This window comes from Balaenoptera borealis (assembly GCF_965194805.1).
Source record: "Balaenoptera borealis genome assembly, chromosome: 7".
NCBI lineage: Eukaryota > Metazoa > Chordata > Mammalia > Artiodactyla > Balaenopteridae > Balaenoptera > Balaenoptera borealis.
The window spans coordinates 26,386,017-26,401,401 of NC_138864.1; the positions used below are offsets into that span (position 1 = coordinate 26,386,017).

Sequence of the window (15,385 nt, forward strand, 5' to 3'; positions counted from 1 at the left end):
TTATCGGCTCTTATAGCATCTTAGCTCAGGCACACTGCATGCCTTTTCACCTGCTGTCAGGACCTTCCCTGAAGCCATGGGAAAGTGAGCGAGAGGTACAGAGAGGTTAACTCCTGAGGATGGAAGTTGCCCAAATTCTCCTATCTCAGGAGAAGCTTATTTAAGTTTGCTCCTGAGTCCTTTTAAAAACAATTTAAAGATCAAATTTATTGAGACATTATTTGCATGGGAGAGTATGCTCACATTTTACCTGTCCAGTTTGATGAGCTTGGGCAACTGTACAAACCCATATAACTACTACCCCAGGCAAGATATAGCACATTTTTATCATCCCAGGAAGCTCCCTTTTGCACTGATTCCCTTAGGAATCAGTCTGTCTGCTCCCCATACAACTATTTACATGATTTCAGTTCTAGAAATTCATATAAGGGAATTTTACAAGATGTACTCTTTTGAGTCTGTCTTCTTTCACTCAGTATAAAGTTTTGAGATTCAACCATATTATGTGCAGGTAGATCATTCCTCTTTTTATTGTTGAGTAGTATTACATTTTATGAATATATCAAAGTTGGATGCATAGTCACTTGGTGCCCCATAATCACGTACTCACTACCAGGTCTTAGTAGTATATCATAAAGTGATTTTCAAAAGGTCTATAACTCTCTGTTGCATACAGCATGGTCTTGCTCTAGGACTCTCATGATCTGAGTTCTGACTCTCTCATTGGGACTAGTCATAAATTCCACATCGCATCTTTTCCCATCAATGATACCTCTAATACCACAGAGACTACAGGGAGGCTTGCACCACAGCCTGAAACTTTTTAAATAATCATTTATTTTGATATAATTGTAGATTCACATGCAGTAACATATAATACAGAGAGATCCTGTGTACCTTTCATATCGCTTCTCCTAATGATAACTTCTTGCAAAGTTCTAGTAAAGTATAACAATCAGGATATTGACATTGATTCAGTCAAAATACAGAACACTTCCATCACCACAAGGATCTCTCATGTTGCCCTCTTATAGTCACATCCACTTCCCTCTCACTCCCATCTCCCTAAGCCCTGGAAGCCACTATCCTATTCTCATCCCAACAACTTTGTCATTTCAATAATATATAAGTGGAAATATACAGTATGAAACCATTTAAAATAGGCTTTTTTCACTCTCCATAATTCCCTGGCAATTAATCCAGGTGATTGTGTGTATCAACGGTTTGGTCTTTTTCGCTGAGTAGTGTTCCGTGGTATGGGTATACCACAGTTTGTTTAACTATGTTGAAGGATATCTGGATTGTTTCCAATTTGAATGTTATGAATAAGGTACCATAAGCATTTATACAGGTTTCATTTTTGTTTTTTGTGAACATAAGTTTTCATTTCTTTGGGATAAATGCTTAAGGGTGCAACTGAAGAATCATATGGTAGTTACATGTTTAGATTTTTAAAGAAACTGCTAAAATGTTTTCCAGAGTAACTATCATTTTATATGCCAGATTGTCCACATCCTTGTCAGCCTTTGGTGTTGTCACTATTTTTTATTTTAGCCATTCTGATAGGTTTGTATGATATTTCGTTTTGGTTTAATCTACATTTCCATCATTATGGAAATCTGCTAATGATGTTGAGCAGCTTTTCAAGTGCTTATTTGCCATCTGTCTATCCTGTTCTGTGAAATGTCTAATCATGTCATCTTTTGACATGACATGAGTATTGTTCCAATAGTCTTTGAAATATTTGAGTATTTTTCTTTCCCCGGTATACAGTTACCAAATTAAGTAGCTGTAGGTTCCTTTAGGAAAAGACTGGGAGATTTATGACCGTTTATACCTGTCATGATGTTCAAGGGTCCTTCCTCCTGGGGACTCTACCTTTCTTTTAATCAATGAATTCTGAGTCCAAAAACTAGCAAGGGACCATGACTTTTTATTGGGGCAACTATCCTCAGACTTCTGATTATTCTTAAAATCTTTCCATTTTATAGCCTGTGTTGTATCCTTGTTCACCGTCCATCTAATTTGCCCCTAGGGAAGCTGTGTTCTAACCATTTCCATAAATCTCTGCTTGTCAGACTTCCCTTGCTATCCCTCTGACCTCACCACTCATAATAATTGCATCCATCTGGCTTCTGTTTTTTTCTTGCTGCTTGGGCTCTATTATTTTGAGATTATATCATAACTGTTGCTATTATTTCACCCTGTTCTATAATGTCATCTTCTATTATTAGCCCTAGCCTACAGAGGAGACACACACCGAACTTTAAAAATGATGCAGGTACCCCTCTCACTAGCATATTGCTTATAATTTTGGTAAATATTGTGAGTTTTCTGGCCCTATATGTTAAATTCATTCTAGCACACCCACTTCTGTTAGCTTTTAAATACCTTTTGCCACTATCTGATATGGCAACTCAGGCATATTTCCACTTACTTAGTATGGGCCATTGTATTTTCCATGCTTCTAGGAGCCGTCCTAGTAGGATGTTTGCACTATCTCTTTGACAGAGAGTTATATCCTGTATCCCAGGAGAGGATACATTGATAATTTTTTTGTATCCAACTTTATGTTCTGGCACTCCTGATAAACATCCCTCAGGGTCTAGTATCCAAATATACTCTACTGGCTCCTCCTGCCACACGGTGGTTAGGTCCTGTGGCTCTTTTGAAGTGTAGTTCCTTTCCTTCTTTATTTGACCCAGTATGTTCTTCTTGGTCAGGACAGATTTTAAGGAATGGTTTTGTGGGGAAGAGGCCTCTGCATCTTCTTTAAGCAAGAGAGACTTGTTATCTTTTTTTTTTTTACAGAGATGTGGGCCATTTCTGCAGGCTCAACAAGTCTGGAGGACTTAGAGAATTACAGAATTTTTAGGGACATCAATCAGACATACGCATTCCATGTGTGAGGGTCCTGTTATTTTTCCCACAATGGTTCTGACCTAGGCATAGCAGTTTTGCCTTAGCTGGGAGTTAACCTTTGGAGTTTAGCTAATCTGAGGATTAAGTAAGTTCTGGGGTTGGTCCTCAGTTTTCTCACTCTATTACTTCAAGAGATAACACCTCCTTGAAAGCTGCCAGGAAGGCAGTTGGCCTTTCATGCTTAGCTTTTAATTCCTGATTAATCACCTCAGCTATACATTTTCTTATTCAGAATGATCAAATTTAGGCAAAGTCACTCAATTGCACTGTTCTTATAGTTGTGGTTTCTCCCGTGTTTCTTAAGCAGTGTATACACTGCACCAGCTATTGCTTTCCCATCCTTCAGTATGCCATGCCAGTACAACATTAGCAACAACTGCAGTTTTAACAATTGCCCTGTCATGTTGTGCCAGGGGCTATCTATAGTCCATTCACAGTTTGCCATCTGGTAGGAGGAGTTATCCAGCTTCAAAGTCCCACCCAAGTTTAGCTCTCTGAACTACTCCTAGCCCTAACACAGACTAGATTCCCTGGGAAGCAGACTCTGTGATGGAGATTAGAATGCCAGTGGTTTTTATATGTTTATATGTTTATTGATATCAACAAATTAAAGAGGAAGGGAAGGAAGCAGGATTTTGCGGAGGGAGAAGATGAACAGAATCCAGTCTCAGATGAAGCCTCAGCTGCCTCTCTGGGGGAGATGTGAAGATGGGTTGACCACGCAGAGATGCTCTGAGTTGAAGTAATAGAGAAAAGCCTTTCCACCTGGAAAGGAGGTATGACCTTGGGTGAGGTGACCTTCTTCAGTTACCTGGTGGGACTGACACCTGAGGGCTATCTGCCAGACCCTCTCTTAGCAGTTCATTTAACAACATATAAAGGATATTATTCTATAGTGATATACATAGATATTTCTCATTCCATTTTAAAGTTGCATACTACACCATTATATGCATATACCAGGGTTTATTCAATTCATTCTCTTTCAATATATACATTTCAGTCTTCAAGCATTAACGAGTAGTGCTACTACAAATAGCCTAATAGCCTTATGCTTATATCTTTTTGTATGTAACTTTTGGATAGACTCATAGAACTTTTGGATAGCCAGTCAAAGGGTAAATATATATACAATATTGCTAGATATTTCCAATATCCTCTTCATAGGCATTTTACCATTTTGTAGCTCCAGCAGCGAGTAATGAAGGTGACTATTTAATCCCAATCTCACCAACAGACTGTGCTGTTAAACTTCTGATTTTACAATCTGACATGTGAGAAATGGTATCTCGATGTAGTGTTAATTTACATTTCTCTTACTATGAATGATACTGAACTTCTTTTCATATGGTTAAGAGTCATTTGCAATTTTAGCTGCCTCTCCCTATTTCTAGCTCATTTTTCTATGGGGTTGATGGTCTTTTTGTGTCTCTTTTTGTTTTTTTAAAAGTTCTGTATACGTTGTAGGTAGTAACCCTTTGTCTGTAACATAAATTACAAATACTTTTTAAAATTTTTCATCTGTCCTTTAACTTTGCTTGTTGTACATTTTGCTATGCAAAGTTTTATTTTATTTTTATGTAATCAAATGCGCCCATCTTTTTCTATGTTGCTTCTGGATTTTGTTTAGAAAATATTTCCTCACTTCCAGTTTATATGGTAATTCACACTTGATGATTTTTGAGGAGTCCAGTCCAGGCTAAAAACCTATGTGTGATCTTTCAGGCCCAAACACAGGCAATTATAAAACTTTACCTGGCCAGTCGTATGGGGGAAGCTGCCTTCCTCATACCAGACTTGGAGCACAGCCTGGAGAGAGTTGCAGTTAAGGCTTCAGCACCCCTATGCCTCCAGCCTCCAGTGCTCTTAAGCATATCTGCATTTATAGCCCGAAAGCCTCCATTTGGAGACCTCCTTGGCTGAAGGAGGGGCCAGGCCCAAGCCTTTCTCAGGTACCTCTGTCACCCATATCAGGAGGCCCTGAAGACATTTTTCTCCATTCTGACACAATATTCAGTATTTTTCCACTCCTAGCCCTTCCTTATCTTCCTCCCCTGATCCCCAGGTCTCTATAAAGACAGGAACCTTTTGTTTGGGGCTCCCTTAGCACTGAGAAGATTTTGCCCCATCTACATACTCACCTGCACTGTTGCTAAGGGGAAAATAAAACACTGGGGAAGATGGTGCTTTTTCCTGTTTAGCCTCTTGCTTAAAATATCTCAATAAATACCTCGTTTCTTTCATTTTGACTTGTTGTGCCAACTGACTAGCTCAATACCTGGCAGCTCAGCTCTCTCCAACTCAACTATTGACAATTTTAAATACTTACATTACTTCAATTTTTGCATTCATATCTCTGATCCATTTGTAATTTAGCCTAATTTTTAGCATGAGGAATGGATCCAAAATTATATTTTTCTATAAAACCATCTTGTCACTCCATCATCGCTTATTTAAAAGAATGGCTTTTTTCTCCAAATTTTGGTTGGCCAAAAAGTTCATTAGGGTTTTTCCATAAGATGTTACGGAAAAACCCGAACTAACTTTTTGGCCAGCCAATATAACCTTTAAACTAATCATTTGTTGGTGCTTAAATTTTCTGCCTGGAAGTGAAACACATTGCTTCCAATCACAATTATTGGCCAAAGCGAATCACATGATGAAGCCTGATGTCAACAGGGCAGGATGGTATAATCCTACCCCAGAGAAGAATAGCAAATATTTATAAACAATCATAAAATCTACCACACCCCCCATCACCATCTGTTCAGGTGTGTCCCCCCCATCCAAAATAATAAACGAGGAAACCGCTGTTAGTCTTCCATGTATTCTTCTAAATGTTTTTATGCTTAATCAAAGATAAATATTAGTGGTGATAATAGTCATCCTTCTCTTGTTCCTGAATTTAGTAGACATTCTTCTGGCATATTTAGTACAGATTTCTAAACTCTTTGGTGGAGATTTTTCCATTTAGCATAATGCTGGATTTGATATTGAAATAGATACATTTTATCATTCTTATTTTACTGAATATTCAATATTGCCAAATTCTAAATTTTCAACAGCTATGGAAATTAATGTGATTTTTCTTGAGATCTACTAAGAGAATGCATAATGTTAACATATTTCTTAATTTTGAGCCCTTCTTTTATACCTTATGTAGTCTTTAACAAGTCATCATTTATTATTACTTTAACATGCTTCTGAATACATGTGAGAAATACAGAATATATTTAAATTATTTGCCACAGAGGCTGGCACAAAGTAAGATTCAAACAATATTAGGTATTATTATTTGCCTATATATTCTCCTCTATTTCCATATTTCCTTTGTTTTACATATTAATTTTAAATCATCCAGACTTTAATTTAGCTTAACATGGAAGAGGTGTCCAGTTTTTCTTTCTCCCTTCCTCCCTTTATCCCTCTCTCCTTCCTCTCTGCCTTCCTTTCTTGGCTGTCTGCCAACGGTTAGTTGAATGTTTTAACAACCTGTATTGACTATTCACTCATTTGTCCCTTGATTTTAAATGCTGTCTTCACATTTCTGAATATACTTGGTTCCGTTTAACTGATGGGCTCGTGCCACAGTACCATATTAACTGTATACTACCTCAAGCTCTTCCTATTTTTCCCTTACTTCAATGCTGTTCCTAGTGCCATGGTCCATATCATGGTGAAACACACCACTTCTCTCCACTCTCCTTCTCTAGTGTTGTTGGTATTTGCACTGTCAGTATGAATGTTCTAAAAGTAATTAAATTTGGGGGGAATCAACATGAAGAGATAGGGAGTAGAGAGAAGGAGGGGTAGAATTCCAGTCTGTTTCCATGCTGTGGTGTAGGGGTTGGCTACTTTACATTCCTTGCTTTCCCTGGGCCCTGAAGGCAGGATCAGACAGTTGTTTAAGTCAAAGGCTTACTCTATCTTTCTTAGAGCTACTATTAATCTAGTTCAGAGTGTAGAACATGTGCAATTCCAGAATGCATTTTAAAAATTCAGCACAATTAGTGATGCATTTAGGGACATGATATTTGGCACATGATCTTTTAGTATCTTCAGTCCAAATTGTGGCTCCCAATTGCTCTCTTTTTATGAATTTTTATAGGTTATTTTAATAGAAAGTTGGAAGAGTTTGAATTGTTATAACTGCCATCCCTATAACTTGAAAATTCCATTACTTGTTTATAATGATAGAAATCAATGAGCTGTTAAGGTTTGCCTAAAGCCTCTTACCAAACAGTACTTGAAGTTTTATTGGAAATTAACTCTTTGACTCAATCTCCTCAGATATATATACCTGATGTATATATACACAAAATATGTATTTAAACATTTATTGAGTAAACTAAGAGCCACCTCTCACTAAAGTATTTTTAAAAATACTTTGCAAATATGTGAAATGCTTTGTACATTGCTGTTCTCTAAACAAAAATTTTAATTAAGTATCCTCCTTAATGTCATTTGCTAAATCAGCAGATCCCCAGAACAGGAATCTTTGCATTCCAAGGGACCAATGTGCATGTGGGACAAGATGAGCAGCATGTCACTTGCAGTGGTATGCTGAGGAGTGTGCATACCAAAGTAAACAGCAGAGTGCATGGCCCTGATTCTCATTTCATGGGTTTTCTTCTCTAAATAGAATTATCTTAGAGCAAGGAACTAATTTACACATATGTTAATAGTGTGGTCTATTTCAAAAAGTTTTCCTCAGCTATTCCTTTAGTTTAGAGGTTTTCAGTATCGCTCTGTGTAACAAATTCTGAGGGACACTGGAGGAGAATTGAGTGAGAAAGCAGGAATATTCAGTTACACTATATATCCTTTTTTTCCTTACTGTTTTGGTTTTGGAGCTGGGCTCAATGTAGTTATTATCCCAGTGGATTTGTGATGCTTCATAGCTCTTGATTCCTTTCATGCATCTTTTCATAAAAAGTTATGCTGAATCATAAAAATCTCAAGTGATAACATGAAGTGAAAAAATAAAATGGAAAACTGTAAAACAAATAAAATTATAGTCTTTAAGATGGATTTTATATAACCTACTTGTTGATCATAACTTTTGCCTTTATCATTGTGTGTTTGATGTTTGAATTAGTTTTCCATGTCTGAATTAGTTGGGGCCTTTACTAAAGTATGTGACAAAAAATGTTTTAATGTTATGAGAATAATTTTTCTTCATTGTAGTGCAAGACTATTTTTACTTTCCACCACTTTTGAGGTTTTCAGTGTTTCAAGAAATTATCATATTCAAAGTCACAGAGAAACATTTGCACTTATGACAGTATATGTGAGTCTAACATTGGTTTAGATATTTGAAACTACATCCAGTGTTTTCATATGTAAGACAGCTTTAATATACAATGGCAGATTGAAGTCAGAGATCTATTTTCAGTGGCAAAAATGGAATACTAAGACTATGGTGACAAATTGACATTTGCCATTTTGCTGATGAAGATTCTGACATCTACAGCAGGTATGCCCTCTTAAAAATGGGCAGGTTTAGTCAAGATAAGTCCATATTTCCAACTTCCTATGTTGTAAACACAAAGAAATATTTCTTGTTTGTTTGTTTGTTTTTCTCCTGAATCCCCACCAACTAGAAGAGATGTAGCATATGAACACCTCAGTTCACTAAGGGAATGCACCAAGCAGAGGAGAATTAGGGAATCAAGAGATTAAAGATGTTAATCAGATCATGCACATGGCTTGCATTGAGTTCTTTCTCAATAAACGTGTCTCACATGACATGTTCTTTTCACATGACATACTCTTCTTCAAAACTTGTATAGGCCTTTGTGAAAATGTCATATATAGTTTATTATATGGTATACTTAAATACACAGTACCTTATTCTCATTTCATAGTCAATTGAAGTAAATGCACAAATCACAATCAAGCAGAAATCCATAGTGATTTTTAACATTAAAAATGCATCATAGGCTTCAAGTTTCCAGTCTGACATGTAAAGAACTTGGAAGTCATCACTCCTCTCCTCACAAGAAGAAAAAAGCTGACAAATTGAAAATCAACAAATCTTTTTAGGTCCACAGGAGAATTGTTTTCACAGGGTAGACTGCTGCCCCCAAAACTGTAGAGACAGACAGGCCAATACAGAAAGTAACCATTTTGAAATACACTCAGAGCTCTCTGTTCTCTTTAACAAGGCCTTCTCTCAAAGGAAACTATTTTATCAGAGCCTAAACAACTGGGGTTTTATCAAAGCCTAACCAACCTGAAGGAAGGGACCTATTCAACTCCAACCCCTTCTAGCTTTTACTTTGGGGCGAGGGAAATACCCAACTCAGGCTCACTACAAAAGACTGAAACCAAATTATAGGACTATACAATGCTCCCTGCCCTCCCTCATACACAGACCTTACCACCACATCAGTGGAGCTCCTCTATAATAACAGAAGATTACAGATAAAAGAACCATAGGCTCATACTTTATTTAAAGAGTCCCAAGGAAAACAGAAAATGGGGGAAACTAAAACAAGGACACTTGAGGGAATTTTAGTCTCTGACACCACAACTACATCTAATAGTAAACACAGCCTAACTCATTGCTAGATAAACATGAAACCTCACACTAAAGTCCTACCTTCATCAGTCCCTTTTACACAATATACCATGTCCAGGTTTCAACCAAAAAAAAAAAAAAAAAAAAAAAAAAAATCACGAGGCATAGTAAAGGACAAAAAACACTGTCTGATGACACAAGGCAACCATCAGAGCCAGACTTGGATATGGCAGAGCTTTTGGAATTATCAGACTGTGAATTTAAAATAATTATGATCAATATGCTAAAGGCTGTAATATAAAAGGAAGTGGACAGTACATAAGAGAAGATTGGTAATATTACAGGAAGATGGAAAATCTAAAAAGGAATCAAAATGACATGATAGAAATTAAGAAGACAGTAAGAGAAATGAAGAATGCCTTTGATGAGCTCATCAGTGGACTGGACATAATGGAGGAAAGAATCAGTGAGCTTGAAGTTATGTCAGTAGAACCTTCCAAAACCGAAATGTGAAAGAAAAAAGAATGGAAACACAGAACAGAATATTCAAGAACTGTGGAACAATTACCGAAGGTATAACACACATACAATGGGAATACCAGAAGAAGAAAGAGAGAAAGGAACAGAAGAAATATTTAAGTGATAATTACTGAGAAATTTCCAAAATTAATGACAAACACCAAACCACAGTTCCAGAAAGCTCAGAGAACACCAAGCAGGATAAATTCTGAAAAATCTACACCTGTATATATATCATATTCAAAGTGCAGAAAGTTAAAGTGAAGAGAGATCTTGAAAAAAGTTGGGAGAAAAAAAAAGCACCTTACCTATAGAGGAACAGAGATAATAATTACATTGTACTTTTCTTCAGAAACCAGAAAGCAAAAAGAGAGTGAAGTGAATTTTTAAAAAGTAAAACAAACCATCAACCTCCTTGATAAAATAGTTGTCCTGTTCTCTCTTCCTTACTTCCAGATTCGTTGTTATTTTATCACGTCATGATGTCTGGGGCTATGGTAGCCACTTTGCAATCAATCAGAAGACAAACCTGAAATTAAAAGCCTTAAATGAAGGTGGAATCATGGATACATAGAAAGAGCCTGGGGATCCTGCTGACTTGTTGAGAAAATACACCAATCTTGGCTTGTAATATAAAGTCGATATTCTCATGATTTCAGCCATTGCAAATCAGATGATTTTGTCAAAATGCCATACTTGGCCCAGCTGTTTACCAGAACTAAATTGTTTAGTGGCAAGACTAACATTTATATTCTGCTGAACAAAAACACTAAAATAAAAGAAGAAATGTATGAGTGAAAAAAAAAAAATGGGCAGGTTTTTCCATTTTGTTTTCCCTGTAAAGTCTGACCAGTATTAGTCAGATAAATAACAGAGATAGGTACCATCAGTTTTACAGAACAGAATTCAGGCTGCTGTGGTTAAAACTGCAAGCAGTTTCTTTTTCTTTGGTCATGTATACAATTTTTTACCCTTCATTTGCAGATTTCTTTTTCAAAGTCATACCTTCCATAATTAAATTTATAAACAAATTGGGACCAAAGATAGCATTAATATAATAAATTATGTTGAAACTACTTCATTTCTCTTTTTCTCAAACAAGACATTTTATATAACAGCAACAAGAACAACAACAAGAAAAACATAAAGTTTGATTCCATAAGCTTTGTACTGGTTGTGATCTCATCGTGCAGCTGCAAATTTGGAGGGAAAACTTCTTGTTATACTAAAATAAAAACAACAATTGGATAATCAACCTAAAAATATTTTTGGATTCCATTTCTACTGCCTGTTAAACATTTATTCCTAGGGGCTCTCCTGGCCACTCAAATTCACTCTAATATCTCATTTTTCATCTTACTTCATTCATTCCTCAATAACCTTCAAGCTACTTAAGGGAAAAGACTATGCCCTATATGCCCTATTTATCTTTTTATCCATGTTGTCTAGCTCAGTGCCTAGTACATAGTAAGGGCTCAATAAGCATCACTGAATGAATAAACCTGACTCTTCTCCTGGATTGGTAAATTAAGTTTAATATACTGTCACTCTCTCAGGCTTCAAAACTCTTTGTAATCTTTGCCTCCTAAATTCAATCAGTTCCTAAATTGTATAGATTCCAAATGAGCAATATCTTTCAAATATAACTTTTTATCCATTCCCACTGCTAGTTCACTAGTTCAAGATTACATGGCTTCTCTTATACTAAAGAATTAGTTTTATGTTTTCCCCATTTTCAATCTGTCTCTTTCTCAATCTCTTCTAAGCACTTTGGCTAGATAAATTATTCCATAAGCACAGAATTTACATATCACTTCCTTACATGGATACTTTTAAGCCTCTTTAGTCTCTACAGAATAAAGTTTAATCCACTTTGCATTCAGAGATCTCTGTAATGTGGTCTCAACCTCTTTTTTTACTAAGGGACCTAGAGATTGTCTATTATTCTTTCCATCTCTCTGCAATTGTAAATGCCTCATGTGGTTTAGGGAACAGCAGAGTGACCTTCCCCAAGCTTAAGCCTGGCTTTGACTTTTTTTTAACATAATTTGGGTAATTTCTCAACCCACCTGGTAACAGGTCCTGGCATATTAGTTCTCATCTTCTGAGATAAATATATGTCATTCATTAAAAAACAAAAATAACCTGAATTTCACTATGATTAAGAATTTGCTGGTATAATGTAATCACCTTTGCATTAGGTCTCTTCAGTTCTTTGGGAAAGTGCAGCTCCACTATCAGTTGAAGCTGCTTTTTCCAAGTTGTTCACATCTTGGAGGTTTACATGCCTTACATTTCTTGAACTGTCCTTCCTCTGACTTGAAACTCAATGCCTTCATCAAATCCTCTCTCTATCACCTTCTGCAGATCTTCAAAGATGTCCAATACCTCTGCTGTAGCAACACAGTGCTTCATGGAATCCTACAGTGATTGTATCTATGAATTCACTGCACAAGGTATTTCTCTAATTTTTAATTTTTCAAATATGTTATGTTATGCTTGAGAAAGATTGTAAATATTTATGGAAACAACACTATGACAGTTTGGGGTTTTTTTCAGACATGGCAAAATAACATGGACAAATAGATGTCCATGGCTAAGCCTATAACTTTTATATATTTATCTCTTTCAGTGTTCTTTATCACTTCCAATTTTTTTTCTAAAGGCTTTTTTAGGTCTCACACACTTATCTACTTTCTTCAGAGACTTTTTCACTTTATTGGAAGACATTTTCACTCAACAGTGTGGGGAAGATGATATGATGATGCATCGTGATTTAATCAATAGGATCATGAAAAGTGATCCTAGCTAAGAAATAGTTTAGTCATAACTGCTTCATTGTATTTGCAAATTCATTATAGCAGGGTTTCCTATTCAGCTGTCAAATTCTGAATAAAATTTTCAAGTTATTATAGTAAATATTTGGATAGTGATTGTTCAGAGAGAGTTATTTCAAGCTGCAGGTTTTTTCACCATTTATTCACCATATTCTTAACTGTGTCCTCTTTGTGGAATCTCTCTTCCAACAGTTTCCTCCCCATTGTGTTTCATATGTCCAAAATCCACTTGATTTTTATGGTTATGTGCCATTTGCTACATTGCATTTGTTTCCTCCAGTTGGAAGAGAACACTTTTCTTTGAATTTTCCTGACCTACTAATCCATTCATTCATTCATTCAGCAATTATTGTCATATGTTGTATGCTAACCATGATCAATTTCAGGCTACCAATATAATGTCACTGAATGCAGAGTGTGAAGACATAAACACAATTCCACTCCAGGAATACCATGGAAGTTACCAAATACTGCAAATTAGGGCTGTCTATTTCCCCAGAAAGACAGAAATAAGATTACGTATATATACATATATATGCATATATATATAAGATTTGTGAATAAGAAGGCTCTGAGATGGTAGCCTATCTGCTGTGTTGGAAAAACAGTGAGAATGACATTACAGCTGGAACAGAGAGAGAGCCAGCAGAGGGTTGAAGATAAGGTTAGAAATGTAAAAAGGTGCTTCATCTAAGGCCTTGTATGTCATAGGAACAATTTTTCTTTTTACTGAGTGACTAGGGGAAACCATTGCATGATTTTGAGCAGAGTAGTGACCTGTTTTGGCTACTGTGTGAAAAATAGATTGACACAGAGCAAAAGCAGAAGCAAGGGGACCAATAAGTAGGGCATTGACTCAGGCAAGATATCACAGTGGCTTGGAACAAGCTGGCAGGAGTGCAGATATAAGAACTGGTCTGTTTTTACAATATTTTTTGAAGGTAGAATTGGCAGAATTTGTCAATGGATTGTTTGTGGGGTGGAGAAAAAGAGAAGGATTAAAGGTGGATCCAAGAGTTTTGGGATGAGCAACTGGAGGAATGAGATGGGAAAGATTCTAAGCACAACATATGCTGTGGAGAGGGTGGGGATATCAGGAGTGTTAGGTGCTCATTTTATACATGTTAAGTTATCCAAAAACCTGATTGGACTGAGTTCAGGGGAGAATTGGAGAAGAAAAAATTGTAACAGCAAGTATAGCTAACTATAGTGTGGAAGCCTGCATGGTCTGGGAATTGTATAGTTTGCTTATGAGCAGCAGTTAGGAACTCCTTCATTTAATGGTCATAAATTCAAGTGAAGCCAGTGAGATTCTGCATTTTTCATCAGTTCTGTCCAGTTGTGTGGATTCAGGCAGAGAGCAAGGGGATATACTAACGCCGGGAGAAAATTTCCTGTGTAAATATTGCAGAATTTGAAGTTTAGTCTTAGATCAATAACTATGTCCACAAGGGCTTTTCAAGAGGAGGTATGGCTCATTTAGGGATGGATATGATATGTAGAGTCTTCCTTAAATAGAGGTCAGTGTGCATGTTTTGATCATGAGGAAAAATAATTGTGTTGATCATAGAAGCTTTTTACAGGTAATATCCATTTTATCCCTGAGGTGTTCTAAGCAGTCTCTTTCTCCTTCTGCTTTTGGACTTGCACAGAAATTGTTTTCTTTTTGTCTGGTTTTATCTCAGTTCATTACTTTTAGTTTACATTTCATAAAACCAGAGAATGGTTTAATACAGTGTAATGCATTTTAATGGTGCTATGATTCAGTGACAGTATTTTGTTCTTATAGCTCCATATTACATCCCATTGATATGGGCTTAACCTAAAATAATGTTTACACAAGCAGAGGACTGTGACTTCAAATCTTCTCATTCACTGCCACTCAATGAAAAAATTCCTATATTATTTAAATAAATAATATGTATTAAAATACAAAATAGGCATTCATTTTGATCACAAATGGTTGAGAATATTCCAATTTTAGCTTATCAAGGCCTTATAGTATTTTATTATTTAAAATTCATAGTATCACTTCAAATTAGCATGATTAACATGGGCATTTGAACTAGGCAATAGTTCCGGACAACTATCCACAAACAATTATTTAAGACAAACCAATTATCTAATGATTCTTTCTTTGTCTCGTATGGGTCTATCAAAGACAACATGCTCTCAGAAATCAATTTACAATTATTTTATTTTTTCATGTAGAACAATTCACAATTTAACAAGTGATGGGTTTTCCCTTTTGTAGTGGTTATTTACTACCATTACTCAGAAGGACATTTAATTACTCCTGAGGCTTGAGTCATTAAAAACATTTCAGAGGTTGAAAATGCTCTACTTTTATTTATCTATATATTTAAACAACATTTATTTAGAACCTACTATGTTCAAATATTGATGATTTCCCACAGTAAATTGGACTGCTCTCAAAATACATTAAAATTTGGTAGGAGAGAAATACACTCACAAAAGCAATTCAAGGGAGTAAACCAGGCAGTAAGGGGAGTGTGGATGAGGTTCAGAGTTGGAATGCTGGTGTTGAGTGAGGGCAGTTGTTTTTCTAAAAATCTGTCACATC

At 36.1% G+C, this 15,385-nt stretch overlaps 1 long non-coding RNA gene across 1 annotated transcript in view; it reads left to right on the plus strand.

The window, feature by feature from the left end:
• Nucleotides 1-15,385, plus strand: part of LOC309632179 — a 499,606-nt gene that overhangs the window by 38,959 nt on the left and 445,262 nt on the right. The window contains exon 3 of the long non-coding RNA XR_014246773.1: nt 12,332-12,420. This is a non-coding gene — a long non-coding RNA (uncharacterized lncRNA). The remainder of the gene's footprint in view (nt 1-12,331; nt 12,421-15,385) is intronic.